General features: G+C 44.0%; 1 protein-coding gene across 14 annotated transcripts in view; it reads left to right on the top strand.

The window, feature by feature from the left end:
• The window catches only part of HIVEP2 (HIVEP zinc finger 2), a 143121-nt gene that overhangs the window by 76833 nt on the left and 49117 nt on the right, over positions 1–17171 (top strand). For 10 of the 14 annotated variants that reach the window (XM_052784547.1, XM_052784545.1, XM_052784553.1 and 7 more), the window contains one exon: positions 12143–12240. The gene's annotated coding sequence lies outside the window, so the exon portion shown is untranslated. Of the gene's footprint in view, positions 1–363; positions 540–12142; positions 12241–15715; positions 15838–17171 lie in introns of all 14 variants that reach the window. The other 4 variants (XM_052784554.1, XM_052784549.1, XM_052784560.1 and 1 more) reach the window with 3 other exon arrangements.

Raw genomic sequence — 17171 nt, 5'->3', positions numbered from 1 at the left:
GAACAGGAGCACCTTCAGCTTCCACAGCTAGAGGAAGAAGAGGCTTTCTGTCATAGGTCTTAGCCAGCAGCAGTTTTCCTTTAAATGAGACAGTGGGCTAGATCAGATAGCTACAAGCTTTTGTATTGCGTGTTTTCCTAAATGATGCTGTGGACAACTGCTTGAAATTCATATGCAAAAGCGTACCAGAACCTGTCTTGTAACTGTACTTGCAGGACCTTTCCACTGTCCTCCAAAAGCTAGCCTTTTATCTGAGATTATTCTCCAGTCTGTTGATTACATTTTTCAAAGCTGCAGTGTTCTCGGTGATGATTGCGTCAGGACCATCAGTTGTTATTTCCAGGTCCTCAATTTTCTTTTCAGCCTCCTGCCGTGTTAATCCCAAACCTTCAAGCTTCCTGTCCATGGAAACCATAGTAGCCTGGATTAGGTCCAACCTTCCAGAAATACATACTGCATGCCTTGTAAAGAAATTAGATAATACTGGGTGGCCAAGGACCACAGCTCTAGATGTTGCCAAACCAAAGGCAGGTTAGCAGGTAAGCCCTTTTAACAGGCTGAAAACCGTGTATGAATATGCTGCCAGATCCCTCGCTGATCTTAATTTCCTCAAGGGCATGTTAAAGTCACTGCCCATTCTCTTATGAAAATCATAGACAATGGTGTTAAAATCTTAAACCACTTGGATGATTGTGACCGGAAGGTCATACCATACAGCACACCTGGAAAATATCTTTTCACACAGCTCCTGAAAGCAGATCCACAAATTCCTTTTAAAATACATCTTAAATCAGCTGTGTTTTTCATCATCTTAGTGAATTGGGTTGTTTTCTTAAAGCTGCCCACCTAGTCCCAGGCACTTGGTTTGGCATAATTTTTCCCATGTTGCTGTACATCGTGGTCCTCCCTTCTCCATCCAGGGCGAAGGCTGTGCCTGCAGAAGGCAGTGGCACCAAGCCCACTGTCCGCTTCCCCCTTCCTGTGGCTCCGGGGAAGGGTGCTCAGCCCTGGCTGAGCCTCGCTGCCATGGGCACGCTGGGTGGGTGAGCTCTCTCCTCCAAAACGGTGGTGGAGCAGCAGCTGGGGTCAGTCACAGGTGTGCTGGAGACTTCTTTTGCTTGTGGAAATACCGTAACCTTTCCGATCAGGGCATGGGAGGTGAGACATTTTATCTCTGCATTTCTGCAAAAGCGGATGAGAAGGTAAGATTCCTGTTAGTGGCAGAAGCCAGTATTGAAGTCTTTGCGAAAGACTTCTCACTCCAGTCAAACATGCCTATTTTACAGATTTTTACTGCTATAGCTGTCTTGGCCAAAGACAAAAGAGGCTTGATCCTTGACTTCAACCCTGACTGACTCAAAAGCTCTCACTGTGGATATACTTAGGACAAACCTTTACTTTTACTGAAACACTTTTCGCTTGCTGGATGAGGAAAGAGGGACCTCAGGAAAAAGCTGTGCCAGCAAATAATGTGATTTTGCTGGTACGAATGAAGGCTGTGCTGGGAACACGCTGTCAGTACAGTTTGCTAGGACAGCTGCACCAGCAGAGTTATCCTATTCTGGATACAGCCTTGTCTTCTGTTCCAGTTTGTCATGCATTATTTATCTTTCTGTCACCTCTTCAGGTCCCTAGGCACCTCTCAGCGTAAAATGAAATTAAAACACAATACAGATGAGTCTGGTCTGTATTGGAGTCTTGACCTTTAATATATGAGGTTTTCATACTGCAGCTTTCCCAGCAAATAGGCTGTCCTACAAGAACTGAGGTTGCTTTAGTGATCTGCAGAGGTCCCACCTCAGCCATGCTTCAGTTCTATTTGCTTCCACCTACAAACTCTCAAGCTGCCTGAAATGCCTTTGAGAGGAGATAAGGTTTTCAGATTGCCTGGGAGATCATAACCATGAACGCCAGTGGTCCAATGAGGAAAAAAAAATTATCATCAGAAATCAGAGAAAACAGCCTGGCAACCCAAGTGTCAGAAAGATTGCTTAATGTTTTGTCCTGTTATACCAGTTTAATTTTTATCAGACTTTGGGGTTGGTTTTTTTCCCCTTGGTGCTCTCGTTATATTTTCCTTCTTTTATTAAAGAAAGCATTTGCATCTTGCTCTGTGCTTTTGTGGCAGCATTCCTCCTGAGCAGACCGGTACGTTGCTCTGATGGCAGGTTCGCAGTCAGACTCCTTAGATCAATAAACCATCTTAGTTAGTTGTTGAGTATACCAGATTTGAATTTTAAAAATCCACAGTCACATTTAAAATACCACAGAGGCCAAAACCTGATGTAAATTTTGAGAGGCATCTGAAGAATTGCTCTGTATTTCAGTCATAAAGCTTTGCCAGCATTACCTTTTGACCAGATCACTGTTTGATTGGGTTTCAGTCTCCTGTTCTTCTCTGCAACTATTGAAGGTGGGTTTTTTGTTCCCCAAGAGACAGACAACTGTGTCTTTAAAGAAACAAAACAACTGTGTCAACAGATGGGAGAGAAAATGCTGTGTCTGAAATAGTGCTAGGAATAAACTGTGTTAAAAATAGGTAGTCTTGCCACAACTGTTTCTTTGGCCAATGTGGAAATCCTTCTTTCCCATACTAGTGTGTTATCAAAACTATACTAAAACCCTGCTAGAAAAACTGCCAAATCAGTCTATAAAAGTGTTGCTAGAACAATAACTACGCTTTTCCTGCCTAACTGTAACAGTCATGCTAGTAAAGGAGAAAGGCTAAGGAAGCTGTGCTGCCACAGGAGAGCTCTTCACAATTCCTGTGACTGACCCCTGGCCAGCAGCAACTAAAACACAGCTCTTGCACTTGTGGATATAGATTTTAATGATGTGACACCCCCCCCTCCACCCCCAACAGTACTACAACAACTAAGACACCAGAGGGTGTCAGAATTTTGACCTTTCTTGGAAGTGTTGTTTCACTCCTAGGTATGGAGAGAAATAATTTTCCTGTCCCACAAACTATCTGGGGAGAACCCATGGCAGTTTTGCTAACAAGTTGGGTTTTTTAAAAAGAAAACTCTTGCCCTCTCCAAAATAGGAAAGCAAGCTGAATTATGCTTAAACGTGCTTGTTACTAGCAGAATTACAGCTGCAGTTTAGACATTGCATTTCTGCTTTCCATCTGTTGTCTCACTTATTTTTGCTGTCTGTCTCCTTGCTTTCAATTGTCTCTTCTGTGTCTCAGTTCATCCAATTTTCAGGGCTGGCCAGCCATTTCAGCATTATCGCTGTCCTAATGGCTGTAAGGAGAGCAGAGCAGCTCTTCGCTAAATGATTTTTTTTTTCCACAATGCCTCTGCGCTTTGTTTGGTCGGTTTTTGTTTGTGCTTGATGCTCCATGTTGTGTCATCTGGGAGATGAGAGGAGATGTTTGCATAATGTGTATTTTGCTGGAGTAGTTTAATTTCTGCAAACATTTATATTCTACAGCTCACAGTGCCTTTGGGGCAGGGACAGATTATAATCTCAGAGAACAAATCAGAGGGTTGACCCCACGCCGGCCGTCTCCGGCAGCCTGGAGTTGCTGGAGAACAGGTAGAGCCTGGCCCTCAGCGCTCCCCTCCCCACGTCCCTGGGGGGACCTGCTTGGGAGGAAGCAGCCTCGGGCAGCTGAGCATAATTTAGGAGAGCCCCGCGGCATTTGTAATTGATTCCTGATCTCTGAGGTGAAATGCAAAGGTAGATAAGGCCCCTTCATCTGGGGAGAAGGGCAGAGGCAGGCGAGCGGTGCAGCCTGCTGCTGAGCGTAAATTCCCCGTGACCGGTTAGAGCCCTGCTGTTTGCAACAGGCTCTTCCTTTCCCATTTGTCTGCAGTCGAGGAATGCTCCTGGGATCCATGCTTGCCTGGAAGTTGTCTTTGTTAGATTGATGTTGCTTGCTAAGACTAAAGGAAATTTAAAGGAAAAGAACAGGTTTCAGATGACTTTAGAGGCTGCCCAGTTACTTCAGTGCATCAAGGAAAGAGCCACATTCCTTATCAGAGCGGTGTTTTCATTATCCCTACACTTTACTCATTCCCACCTGAGGGAAATGGAAACGGAGGAGTTGAAACACCCATGATTTTCCACTCTTCTTCCAGTGTATAAGAAAACTCCCAATTCATTCTGTAAATAGGCTCAGAGAGGCTCATCAGCAGTTCTGGATGGATGGGATTTCCTATGGTAGCTTCTTACCTCATCTTTTCTGTGTTACCTCCTTCCACCTCTGTGGTCCCCTGCAATCCATGGGTAGTACGTACGTTATCTCTGTGTCCACTCCAAGGATACGTCCCATGGCTTTTTTAAAATTTGTTTTTGCTTTACCAGTCTCTGAGTAAAAAATACTAGTACTTTACATGCATAAGTGGCAGTTTGATTAACAGCTGAATTCTTCCTTTTTCCACCATGATGAGCTCTAAAGGAAATCAAGGGAAGTTTTGTGCAACATCCTCAGTCTGTGAAAAACCCATATTCAGAAAGATCCACGCTACCTATTCACTTTTGACTTGAGCACATGCTTTGCTTTGCTGAATTGGCTTTACTCATTAGAGATGGTATTAAGCATATGCTTAAATGACTTGCTTAGCTGTGACTGAGGCTGCTTAATTTGTCTGCTGGAGCTTTCCCATTGCATTCAGTGAGAACAGACTCGGGCCGCACTGACAGAGAGGTGATGCAGTTGTAATTGGCAGGATATGCCAATTAAAACTTACTCCCTTTGTATTGTAAAATGAGGTTTTACTTTCTCACTACTGCCAGTTTCAAATTATGGTTGTGAATTGTGGTCAAGCCAATATGGTTTCATGGGACAAGAACAGCAAAATATTTTTGCTTCAGCTATAGGAATATGTAGCTAAAAGCTCTCCTGTAGTTGTATCCAGGCTAACTGCTTGCTGTTGCACTGCCTTATTTTTCAGACTGTTTCATTCTTGTGTTGGACACCAAAATCATTAGAAAACATTCACTGGCAGCATTTAATAGCATATATTTAGAACATGAAATAAAGAAACCAGGCATTTGTGATGCACCACTGATCTATTAGTAAGTTGTTTAACTACAGTCCTCCGTACATGCAAGAGAATAAAATAGAAGTTATTAAAATACAAGTGATTTTTAAATGTTCTTATTTATGGCCATTTGGGGTTTTTTTCTTTAACATACCAGCTCATTTTCTTTTTCTGAGAGTCAATGGTGGTTGCAGAAGGTGAAAAATCGCAAACAAAACTAAGGAGACGTTCAAGTTAGCCATGGAGCCAAAAGTGTGATTCAGGAGCTGAAAATATCCCTGCGCTTCATGCATCAAACTCAAGCACTGTGCTTTGGCAACACCCCCTGGATTAGAAGTGGAGTTTGAGGTCATTCCTCCTCCAGCCTGCCATGTATGGATAGGGCCCACGCTCATGACAAATTACTGACTTACTGAGCACAAACCAAGAGCAGAGAGACATCGGTGCAGAGGGATCTTGCCTCACTGAGGAAAACCAAAGACTCCACTGCTGCCTTTCTCTGTCATTAGACCTGGAGGACTGGGGGTGGAGGTACTGGGAAGGAGGACACTTTAAACAGTCCCTTCCTAGATGTGGCAACAACAAGGGATGGTGAGGTAGAGCATTTGTCTCCTTGTAAAGAAGTCACACAGCATCCAGCAGAAGTGCTAACAAAGTGTGTGGTCAGAGGTGTTTTGGTGGCCCATTCAGATTTTTAAGACAAACGATCAGCTGCCAGTGATGGTGCTTCATTGTGGCTGCTGACGTGAAACGACAGTAGTGTATCCTGTGCTGTACAAGCTGTCTTTGCAACCAGGAACATAGTGTCAGAGACTGATCTCAGCTTATCTGGTGTAAATCCAGAGTGCCTTGAATGAAGTCTGTGCTTTGACTTAACACCAGTCTCACTAAGGTCTTAGTTTTATTTTATAGAGAACATTGGCTTAGATTTTGCAGATAACAACAACCAAAACGCTGTAAACAGACCCCAAGTCCTTAGATTATTTTCCCCGCGGACAAATTTCTGTTGTTCCCAGGCATCACACTTCCCTCCCGGTGTCCTGCACATCTGACTAGTTGCCAGCTTCTCAGGGGCAAGTTAGCTTTCACCTACCACTGAGATTGTCCAGCGCTGCTGCCATTGCTCTGCCATGGGCTTGAACTCGCGATGGTCTTTCCATGGAGATGGAGATAATTCTGACAGCTCAAGAGATTGCTGCAGGCTTATAGGACACCTGCTACATTGGAGCCTGCCTGCTTGGTGGCTACGAGTGGCTCTGCCTCAGTTTCTTCATTGTGCGCCTGGCTGTATTGGTTTTTCCGAATGCACGGGTGTCATGGCAGGGTGGTCATTCAAGGAGGGAAGGAAAGCCGAGGCGCTCAGAGTAGGAGGTTCCTCATGGTGATTTTGCTGAAGCCTGTTTGGATCACATAGAGCATGAGTTTTACCTGAAATCCTATCTTGGGCTCGGCTGAGACCTGATGTTTTTGCCTTCTCTGCCCACTCTCGGAGGATCGCCAGATGTACTTGCGTCTTGCTGCTAGCTGTATGCACAAACAGCCCTCTTCTTTTGGCAATAGCAGGCTAGCTAGGCAACTGGGTTGAGCAATGTGTGTATATGGACACTGTGTCAATTGTCAGCCTGACCATTGTCTAAAATCATCAAGCCTGGTTAGTGAGGGCACTGATCTCAGCTGGCAGTGTCTAAACTGTTATTTGCAGTGAGGTTATGGACCTATACTTAGGGGGATGTGCTCTTGCTAATTTAGCTCCTGGCTGAAGTGAAAAAAAAGTAACCCAAAATCATAGCTCCAGCGGTAGCAGCAAAATAAGATCCTGCGCAGAGTGGGCTCCAGGGATAGAGGAGATAATGTAGGGAGGATCCAAAGAAGAAATTATGTGCTTGATTTTAATAAAGTGAACAACCTATGTGTAAAGTAAACAAACAAAGTTCATAGGTGATGTTCCAAAAGTCATTTGGCATGCTACATCATTTAGGTAAATTTTGTTCTGATTGCTAACTTTCTGCAGAGCCTGAGAGACAATAAAACCACCTCTGCTAACAAACACACATGTGTTAGTAAATATGCCTATTTTTATTTATACAATATGTATACATATGCACATACGCATATATACATACATATATTTATGTATATACACGAATGTATGTATGCTTATAAATTCATGCATGTATAAATTTCAACAAGTTAAAATTTTACAGAGATTTCTTGGTGCTCTTTGCATCCAGATCTGCAACATGGTGCTAGCATGCAGGATACCAAAATGAAGAAAAGCCCTCAATAAACAAAATTTAAATGGGCTATTACACTCCTATTGAGAAAAATGTGGGAAACAAAAAAAGCATAAATACTGGAAAATAAATTAGGCTTCAAATGTCTTTCTGTTTTAGTAATGAAGACAAAAATGTTTACAGCATAGAGACATTTGATTCAAAAAATAAATTATATCCCTTTAACTTTGGTGGTAGTTCAAGAGTTGAGCCATTAATTTCATCAAACTGCTTGTAGAAAAACATATTTCTGCAGTATTGAGAGCTGCCAGAATGACCTGGAATTAAGAGGGCAAAGGTAGAGACACTGTAAGTATTTTAATTCATCTATTCACAGATGATTTGTGTGAACACATTAAGAATACCAGTAAAGTAATGGGAATAATTTTCTTCCGCTTTTTCCAAATTCAATTGCATATGGTATGATTGCATTTGATCAGGACATGAATGTCATTTCTCAGATGACTGTGTTCTGCCATTGATCATATGAAGTCAATTTAAAGTATGACAGTGCTTTTACCTTCCTCAAGTAGGAAGAAATTTTTGCTTCTAGTCTTAGCTGCTGTAGCTATCAAATTGTGTGTATAATAAATTGTGCTTTGTTTAGAGAGCAATAACTGTAAAATATTGCTCATTCAGAAAAAAAGTACTGAGATTGAGATTGATGCCTGGAGCTTAATGCATCATAGCTGCAATCAAGCAAATTTTAGACTTTCTTATGTCTCCCATTACAGACTGTAATTCACAGAGTTCTCCAGACTTTCTGTGTTTGAAAAGGAGAAAGGGGGCAAAAAGAGCATTAGAAAATCCACACAGACTGGGTTCACAGTCTCTACATACTACAGTACAGAAGCTTGCATGGTCAATTCATTGTATTTAGTAAGAAAACATCTATAAAGGGGGATTTGAACCCATGGAGAAGAAGTGGGAGATTTGCATATAGCCTTACTGCTTTGAGTTACCAGCCATGAATTCAAGCCCTTGGATGGCATGCTACAGAAGTGTGCACACTTTTCTACCTGTGTTACCTGGCTCTTCTTTGGTACGAATTATCCTATACAATCCTGGAACTTGGCTGCAATTTAAATAGCACCTGTCTTTCTTATAGACCTGGTCACACTGAGGCTTTAGGTAAATTCCCAAACCATGGTAAGGTACAGTCTGTGCTGGAACGCTATCTGCTGCAAACCAGTTAAGCAGTAACAGGGCATGGCTTTATTTGCCCTTTGTACTCTTGAGGCAATTTCCCCCATTTATTGTGCTATTTTAGAACCTTTGAATAATTTGCAGTAAAATAAATATTATCCAGTTGCTTTCCTTAAACTTTACTTTCTGATTAAAATACACCATGAGATTTCTGGTATTTTTTACTTTGTAAAGTGCACAGGGATCTCCCTGTCACACCCCTATCCCCAACTGACCTTACAGTGTTGGTGTAACAGATATATAAGAAGTAATATAAAACAAAGTCCTTCTTCCTGTTGATCCATGAAATTAATTACCTTCATGGTCAGACGATGCCGATTCCTGCTGCTACATTTTTGTTTCACCACTGAAGGTGTAGTTTTATGATTACAGAATGGTTATGGGAGTTGCCAAGGGAGAAGCTAGCAGTCTTTCAAAAGCAGATGGTGTAAGAGTCATTATCAGAGCACTTCTGCCTGTGTGTTTCCAGGTCCCGTGTAAAAGGCTAATAATCCCTGAGTGTCCAAGATACAAAGTTCAAATTGAAGAAAACTCTTCCAAGCAGTAAGACATGCCATGCTTCTCATACTCTCATTTCCCTTCTGATGTGCTTGTTTAATCTTAGTCTCCACGGCTGGCAAACAACTGCAGCAATTAGGACAGTCAGGACCAGATATGACCAAATACTAGCAAATACTCAGCAGTGGTGGTTGCATTGCTGTCTGTCTTTGGTGGGCAGTCGTTGAAGGCACACTCGTTTATTTTTGCTGCCAAAGAACCAAGGATTGCAGAAATTTTTACTAATGTGCTGATAAAACCAAATTAAAAGTTCCTGGGTTTAGTATCACAATGCCTCTGGGAGCTTTAGTTGGGCAGTAAAATCCTGTTTGATGACACATGCATCATCTGGGGTTGTTAGAGACTCTGCAGGTTGGCCATTCCCTCAGACTGTCCTGTTTGCTAGTGCCAGTGCTGCTGTAAAGATGGTAGGTTAGTAAGGAGATGCAGTAGTGCTGCCTAGACAAAATTGTACTGTCCTTAACCAGATCTTGCTCTGGATAATATTTTGCCTAATTGTAAGTAGTGATTAAGCTTCTTAAAGACTCAGAAACTGATCCAGCCTTCACTGAAATCAGGGGGAGTCTTTCACACTTGGATCAGATAGATGCTAAGGTATCCTCTGAGGAACGCTGTTGAAGACAGTGAGGTTTCCACAGTGAGAGGGAAGACGCTGGCTCCCATCAGTTAAGAGCTAAAAAAGAAATTAGGGAAAATAGAATATAGTGTTCCTCATGGATTTCAGTTTAAATACTCTTTACGAAGCTGGAGCAGCAGCAGTATGATTTAGTTTCATAAATGACATCTTTCACTTACAGCTTCATTCTCTTCATGAAAGTGCCCTCTGCTCCTGCCAGGGTTCTATAGAGAGGATTTAGTGTAAATAGACCTTTGTCTTTGGGTTGCAGATTAGATAAACTGATTCACAATGCACGTTAATTAAAAATGACTGTGTGCAAGTGTAGCCAGCATCACTAAAGGCAGTTAGGCCTGTGAAAGCACAGGGTGACCTCCCTGGGGGCTGGAAGGTATCCATGCCACACCAGGGAGAGGACGCTACAATCCAGAGCACCCCTAGGTCCCTCTGAAGGATGGGAGAACAAGGACTCATGACCTCTTTATTGCTTTGCTTTGTTTTTTGACTGGAACTTTTCTCAGGCCACTTATAAAAGTAGCGAGTGAAATATTGGCCCTGCTAAAAACAGAGTTTTGCCCTTGAGTCCCACTGTGCCAAGGTTTCACCCACAGATTAAAACTGTATTGGGCCCTGTCTGTTCAAAGGTTCAAAAGTGGTTCCTGGCTCCACATCGAGATCATTTCCTAGAAAGCTGTACATTGATGTGATAAAGCGCCAGGGTCTGGAGCCAGACCATATGTTATTTTACATACTCAGATGCCTGTATAGACCACTGTTGACATTGCCGGTCAGTAACACATTATCATTTGCTATTTGTTTTTGTTGCTGATAGCAAACATTACAGGAAAAATAAAAAGCGTAAGCATATGCTTTTTACTGCTAACTGGTTCCAGGCCTGCTTTAACCTTCAGCTTTTGGCACCCCGTTTCCACCACCTCACATCTGCACTCTGCTAGCGGTGGAAGTGCCACGCGTCACCCACCCCACGGTGGACAGGCTTTGCCCTGTGCGGGGGGCAGTGTGGGCAGCCACCACACTCGCTGGAAGCAGAGGGAGATTTGCTGTTGGCTTCAGTGCTAGGATGGTCAGGCCACGGGCACAGATCTGCAAGTCCAGGGTGCTACGTTTGAGGTTTTGCTGTCCCAAGTCCCCTGGCGTGCTCCTCTGCCATGACATTTGTAAGCCCTTGAGGAGCAGGTGCCTTCTCCCGCTGCAGCGACCCGACCGCCCCAAGACAGCGGCCAGCCAGGGCTCAGCATCACGGCCAGGGTAAAGAGCAGGAGAAGGGGCGAGACGAGCTGCACTTCGCGCTGGGAGCCTGTGCTCCCCTGGGGTGCTGCCCTGTCCAGGAACACATCCACCCTGGGATGCCCACACTTGTCGCCCATCCCTGTCACATCACCCTGGGGTGGCATCTCACCTGTGGGCGTTCAAGGACACAGGGAAGCCTGAAAGAAAGTGCCCTGGGCAAAATGTGTGCTGCGGTTGTCTGCGTGCTCACACTGGTCTTCAAGAGAATCAGAATAGCCAGGCCCATTGGACTATGTGGTCGCTAGAAGATCACTGAAGGCTTGTTGTCTCACTATTAATGAGGTGGGCATTTCAGTCAGCTCCCTCAGTAGCCTCTGTGTGTTCAATCACCCCCTCCCTGCAGGTGTAAATAGGGTAGCCTGTAGCAGGCTAACGCATGTAACACGTTAACGAACGCATCTCCTGGTGCTCTGTGCCTCGGACGCACAGATGTACGTACACTCCTGCATACGTGCCTACAGCAGGTCTTTTGTATACAGAAAGTGCCTTTTTGTGGTCTTTTCCAGAGTACCATCACATGTAAAGAGAGATGTAAGGTTTATGAGTGATTTTCACAGTGTACACTAACAACTTATTTTCTAAAATGGACTAGCATCATACCGAAAGGGAATTTTTAGAGGTGATCTCACTTTTAAAGCACAGTGCTAGACGGGAAAGAAGCACAATGAAAGACAATTGCAGTGCTCTGATTTAATAACAGGAAAGCATTTGCATTTAATTAAAAAATATGTGCTCTTAAATTCTCATTTGGGCATGATCTTTTCAAAATTAGGCAGAAATTAGACAGGAAAACCTGGAACTGCAAGCCCTAAAGGTAAATAGACTACAAAGGCACTTCTGTGCTTTGTGTGTTTACACTGCTTGTTGTATATACATCGTGTTTGAAAGTACATCATTGAATGCACCTTTTGGTTTTGTATGTCTATTGTTTTCACTTCAGAATATATTAGTTGACATGTATTCTAGCCTGCAGCAAGCTGGAAACCACAGGACAGCTACTGATTGCTGGTGCTACATTGCTCTGAGGGAAAAAGACCTGAGTAGCAAGGACTGTGACTGAATCTCTGAAGTTCTTACAAGTATTGATGTAGCCAGTGCCGTAATGTCAATTAGGTTATAAAATGAAACAGCAGGCTGAATCGACCACAATCCTTAAAAATCTTTCATATTTGTTTTCCAAATAGGTGGAAGAGAGAGTCAACAGCCATATTTGCTGCAGCGGTGAACCAAATTGCCTTGACTGGAATCATTACTCACTTGCACCTTTGACTGCGGCAGCCAGGTAGGAGAGCAAAGAAAGGACGGGTTTGAGTGAACTGAGGGAGTGGGCCTCAGTGAATAGTTTTTCATTCTCAGAAGGCTTCACGTGGAAGTCACATTTAAATACTGATTACATGTCCTTTTGTTACAACTGAAGTCAGCTCTTGCTGAAATCAGAGGCATTTCTCTTTTGGGACAGGTTATGGTTTTGTTCATTTGGAAGTGCTGTCTTTGCTTTGTCCGCATATTTGGTTTGCCACTTTCCCTTCTCTATGCAGTTCTTGCATCAAGTGTCCAGGGAGCACGCTTGTTGAACCAAATAAACAGAAAAATGTGTTTGTAAAAATACAAGAAGAAATGGTCGGTGGGTTTTTGATATCTGAAACAGGTTTTTTTTCATTTTTAAATTGTCCTAAAGTATGAGTTGGTGATTTCTGCTTGACCATCTTGCCATTTCAAGTGCACCATTGACAATACTGTTCAAGGTTTATTTTTTCCTCTGGGTCTTGAACACTAGGGCACATAGAAACTGCAGTTATGAAAGTGCTGACACTGTAGTATAATGACACTCAAGCTAGCTTCACGTTAGTGGATCCCCAACAGCAATTACACTATGGCATCAGATAGTTCAGAAGCCATTTTATCTTGTCAAGAAAATGTGTTTTCAGCTACTCATTGCAGCTCCATGTTTATTTGGGTTGGTAGTCACAGGTTGGACAGGTTTCATGTTGACTTTGTCTCAAAAAGTGTGCCTGTCCCTTTTGTTGCTGTAGGAGACCCAAGGCACTGAGAAGTTCCTCTTCTCTAATCTTCTCTGCACGGGCACATTCTTGATGGTCAGAGAATTGTTAGCCCTCAGAATTTAATGAGACTCGCTTGAAATAGTGAAAAGTTAAGAAAAAGTTTGATCCTTCGCATTATCCAATACTTATCTGCAACCATAGGAGCTAGGCATATAAGGAAGACACTGGAGAGTCTCATGTGGTATCATGACCACAGGAGAAGGTGTTCAAAGAAAATGCAGAACACATTTTGAGATAAACCCCCCAGGTTTTTCAGAACTATGTAAATAGTATTGGACCTATGTTTCATTCTATATATGAATTGAAGCAAAGAACGGGGGGGGATTAAATTGAGATGGGCTATCCCTTGAACCTTTGCTCAAACCTGGAACTGATCCCAAACATTCTGCAGTCCAGGGTGGTGCTATATACGATATCTCTTCTTATGGATCCCTCTCCAAGTCCCTGCGATGGAAGTCATGTGTATCTGCATTGCACTCTTTCCCCTCTGCAGTCTCTGAGAGCTAACCGAGATCTTTCCGTGCAGCCTGGGATTGGAGCTGGGTGGGTGAGAGGGGTGCAAACTGATGGCTGTCAGCAGGGGTCTTACCAACGAACAAGTCGGCAAAAAAAGAAGGCATTATCCCCCCCAGAGGTCCTGTGGAATTTAGGTTGAAAGTTCAGCAGGAAAACAAACTGTCCTCATGCACCCCTGAGCTCTGCTGCCAGTTTGAGAAGCATTAACAGCGTGTGAAATTTATAAGCAGGAGTAATGGAATACTCCTGCAGTACAGAAACCTAGCCACATCCTGACTCACCAGGCAGGATTTAAGTGGAAAACTGGGAACTTTGGTATACAAGAGCATGGCAGCCATCCTCTGAAACGGGGTTTTAGCATAAATTTTTCAGGTTTCATTAGTGTGTAACTTAATGGTACTTCTGTGCATTGGGTACTTACTGCTGTGGCTCTCTTGTGTGGTGAGAACTCTCCCTGATAATGGGTCAGCCGACTAATGGCACGCTTTACTTTTTTGTTTGGAACAATTGAATTTTAGAATAGATGCTCTCAATTAATGTAGTTCAGACCAATGTTATTGTAACTGTGATAATATGTACCGCTACCTTGTGTGCTAGGGATACTAAGGCAAGCACTTACTACTGGTAGGGTAGTAAATACACTGCGTGAGCTAATAAAAGGCTCCCATTAAGAAACTGAACCCTATTACTGTGTACTTTACAGGTGAAAGCTTGCAGTCTGATTCCATTGCTAGATATGGGACGATAGGAAGGCACATTTTCTCTGAAGACGGGAGCATGCAATGCTGCCAAACCAGCAGTCCCAGGCGCCCTGCAGGGAATGATTCTTGCAGCAGAGCGAGATTGCACAAGCTGTGGTGTGGAGGACTAGATGCTTTATTCTGGCTGAGAATCCTTTGAAGATACTGGTCCCGATTCTCTACTGCCTGAAACCTTTTGCTATTTATACCTGGGTAAAGTGAATGCCGAGCGAGCATAAAATGCCTCTACCCTAGTGCTAAAGGAGCTGTTATCCACTTTGCCCAAATATAAATGACTATGCAAAGGGTGAAGCAAGTTCAAGGTCTCTTCGTCATGACATTGCCCCTAGATCCTGCTGCTCACTGCTGACGGTGTGAACAGGGGGAGGCTGTGTCTTCGTGGCGGTTTGAACTCAAGATGTACAAACTCGGGGGGAAGCAAGAGCACTCCGTTCTCGTCCCTCTGTTAGCCAGATAGAGGAAAAACATGCTGCTTCTTCCACGTCCAGGAGGTGGCCGAGCAGGGTGGCGGGACAACACATTCATCTGCTAGTTCTCTGACAGCCCGGGGTGGCAAGAAAGAGACTCGAAAACACCCAGAGCAGGCAGAAACGGGCGCTGCCGCTTCCAGCCTCCCACTCCCCGGGCACCACACGCCGCCGTGGCCGACCTCCTGCCCGCGAACCCCGCAGCCGCAGTCCCCGAGCGCCGGCGGGGCTGCCGGGGGCGGGCCAGGGCTGCGCGCCGCCGCGGGGGCGCGCCTGCGGGGCGGCGGGGGCGCGCCTGCCGCCCGGCCCCGGCCCCGGCGCTTCCCGCTCTGCAGCGCGGCGGCGGCGGTGGCGGTGGCGGCGTTCCTCGCCGCGGGCCGGTGCCGGACGAGAGGTGGAAGAAAAAAGCCCGCGTCTGCCGCCGCTGCCGCCCGCCAGCCAGCCCTTGTGCCCTCGGGAAGCTGCGACACCCTTCTGCTGGCGGGGAGGTGCACTCGCGGTGCAGTATTGATCTTTCAGAGCTCCCCCCCCCCCAAAATAAAAATCAGGGCTTGTTTAGTGACATCTAACAACTTAGATTCATTCCCTCCCCCCAAGATGCGCTTCGTGTGTCTCCCGTGCAGCCGCAGACAGCTGTATGATAGCCGGCAGGTCATTAACGTGCCGTATATTGGAAGGACGTGGTCCTTGAAATGCTCTGGCACCACAAGCTGCTGCTTTCAAACTGGAACAGAGACAGATAAGGGTATCGTGAAGGAGAAATTCGGCATGGCATATTATAAAATTGAATCCTTAAAAAACCTGGATACTTTTGGCAGTATTTCATATCTTGTAACTAGAACCCATATATATTCATGCGTATTTTAAGTAGGAGATAGTGCACTGCTATTTCTGCTGTCCAAGCAAATATCTTGGTAGAGTAATTTAAAAACGGATCTTTTTTTTTGTAGCCAGCACTGCACCAATTCAGTAGCAATGCTGGCCTATGTTAGGCATTCTGGGCCAGGATCTGCCCGCTGTACCTATACCTGCTGAAGGCAATGAAGACGCTTAGGAGTTCACCTAGCACAAGGTGAGGTCATCAGTGGCTGGCTCTTTCTGAGCAGAGCTGTGTGTGGATTGTGTGCTGTAATGCATGCTGCTGTGGAAGGGACCCATTTAAAAAGCAAGAAATGCAAATCGTTTTGAATTACAGGCAGCAGGAAGGATTCTTTCTCTGTAATACCTAGATAAACCTCTATTTATGTGGCCATATCATTTCTGCAAGTAACCTACCTCTTATTAGGGGTAGGATGTGATAACAGTATCAACACTCAACCACACCTGATGGGATTAATTTCATGTAACTTCCAATACGTGTATATACCTATTCGCATCTATATTTCCCTCTGTCTAAAAATAGCCTAAGGTTACAGATTCAAGGCTTACAGCTTCAATAAAGACAGAGTGAACAATTGCAATTTAAAATCTGCCAGTGACATATATGCAGGATTATCGTAACATGCCATGCTGTAGTAATACTAAATTAAATATTTCAAAGTATAAACAAGACACTATAGTATTATGTCAGTCTTTAAAAGTAATCCTGTGAACCTTGCTTTTTGTTGCTGTGTTCTTTTCAGAAATTTGAAGAATTTACATTTTTGAAAAATTACGTAATATCCAGTGCCCTGTGCAAATCCGTGTGAGCGGAGTCTCTTGCTCACTGATGCTTCGCTAAAAAGTTCTGAGACTGCAAAGTTTTAGCCAGCTGGGAATCTCAGATCTAGCAGTTATCTCCAGATGGCTGCACTCTTATTTTGTACCAAGCCTTCTATCATCTCAGTGTTTGCATGTTTGGAATGATGTTGTATACTGTTCCACTTGTTTTTTTCCAGAAAATGTACAGCGCATTGTATGATAAGTTTTGACACATGGTTTAGCTCAAAGAAGAGGTGAGAGAGAGAGTGTGGGGAGAGAAGAGGGGAAAGGAAAAGGGTAGGACAGGAAAGGAGTAAGAAAATGCAGCAAGAGTTTATGTCAGTGTAATGAATTCAGTCTGACTGGCAAATACAATTTGACTGCAAGTTGTGAATTTCATTGAATTTGATCCAAGAAAGACACAGCTGAGCAATCTGCAGGAAGCAATCTTTTCCTAGAAGTATGCAGCTCCAAACTGTACAAGTTCTTCCACTGGTCATAAAATGTCTCTGCGCCACTGAACCTGTGTAATCAGATACCTTTGAAGAGAAAGTAGTGCATTGAGACAGTCAACTAAAGAATAACAAAAAACATCATTGAATGTAGAGTTTCGAAAGAAGAAAACCTGTGTAATTTGAGGTTCGCCAATGAAGCCCTAGTGATAAGGACAGTTAAGCATTTCTGGTGCAGCTGTTTCCTGACATTTCTGCAAAATGTTGTGGAAAA

This window comes from Harpia harpyja, chromosome 4, assembly GCF_026419915.1.
Source record: "Harpia harpyja isolate bHarHar1 chromosome 4, bHarHar1 primary haplotype, whole genome shotgun sequence".
Classification (NCBI taxonomy): domain Eukaryota; kingdom Metazoa; phylum Chordata; class Aves; order Accipitriformes; family Accipitridae; genus Harpia; species Harpia harpyja.
This window is presented reverse-complemented; position numbering and strand designations above follow the sequence as displayed.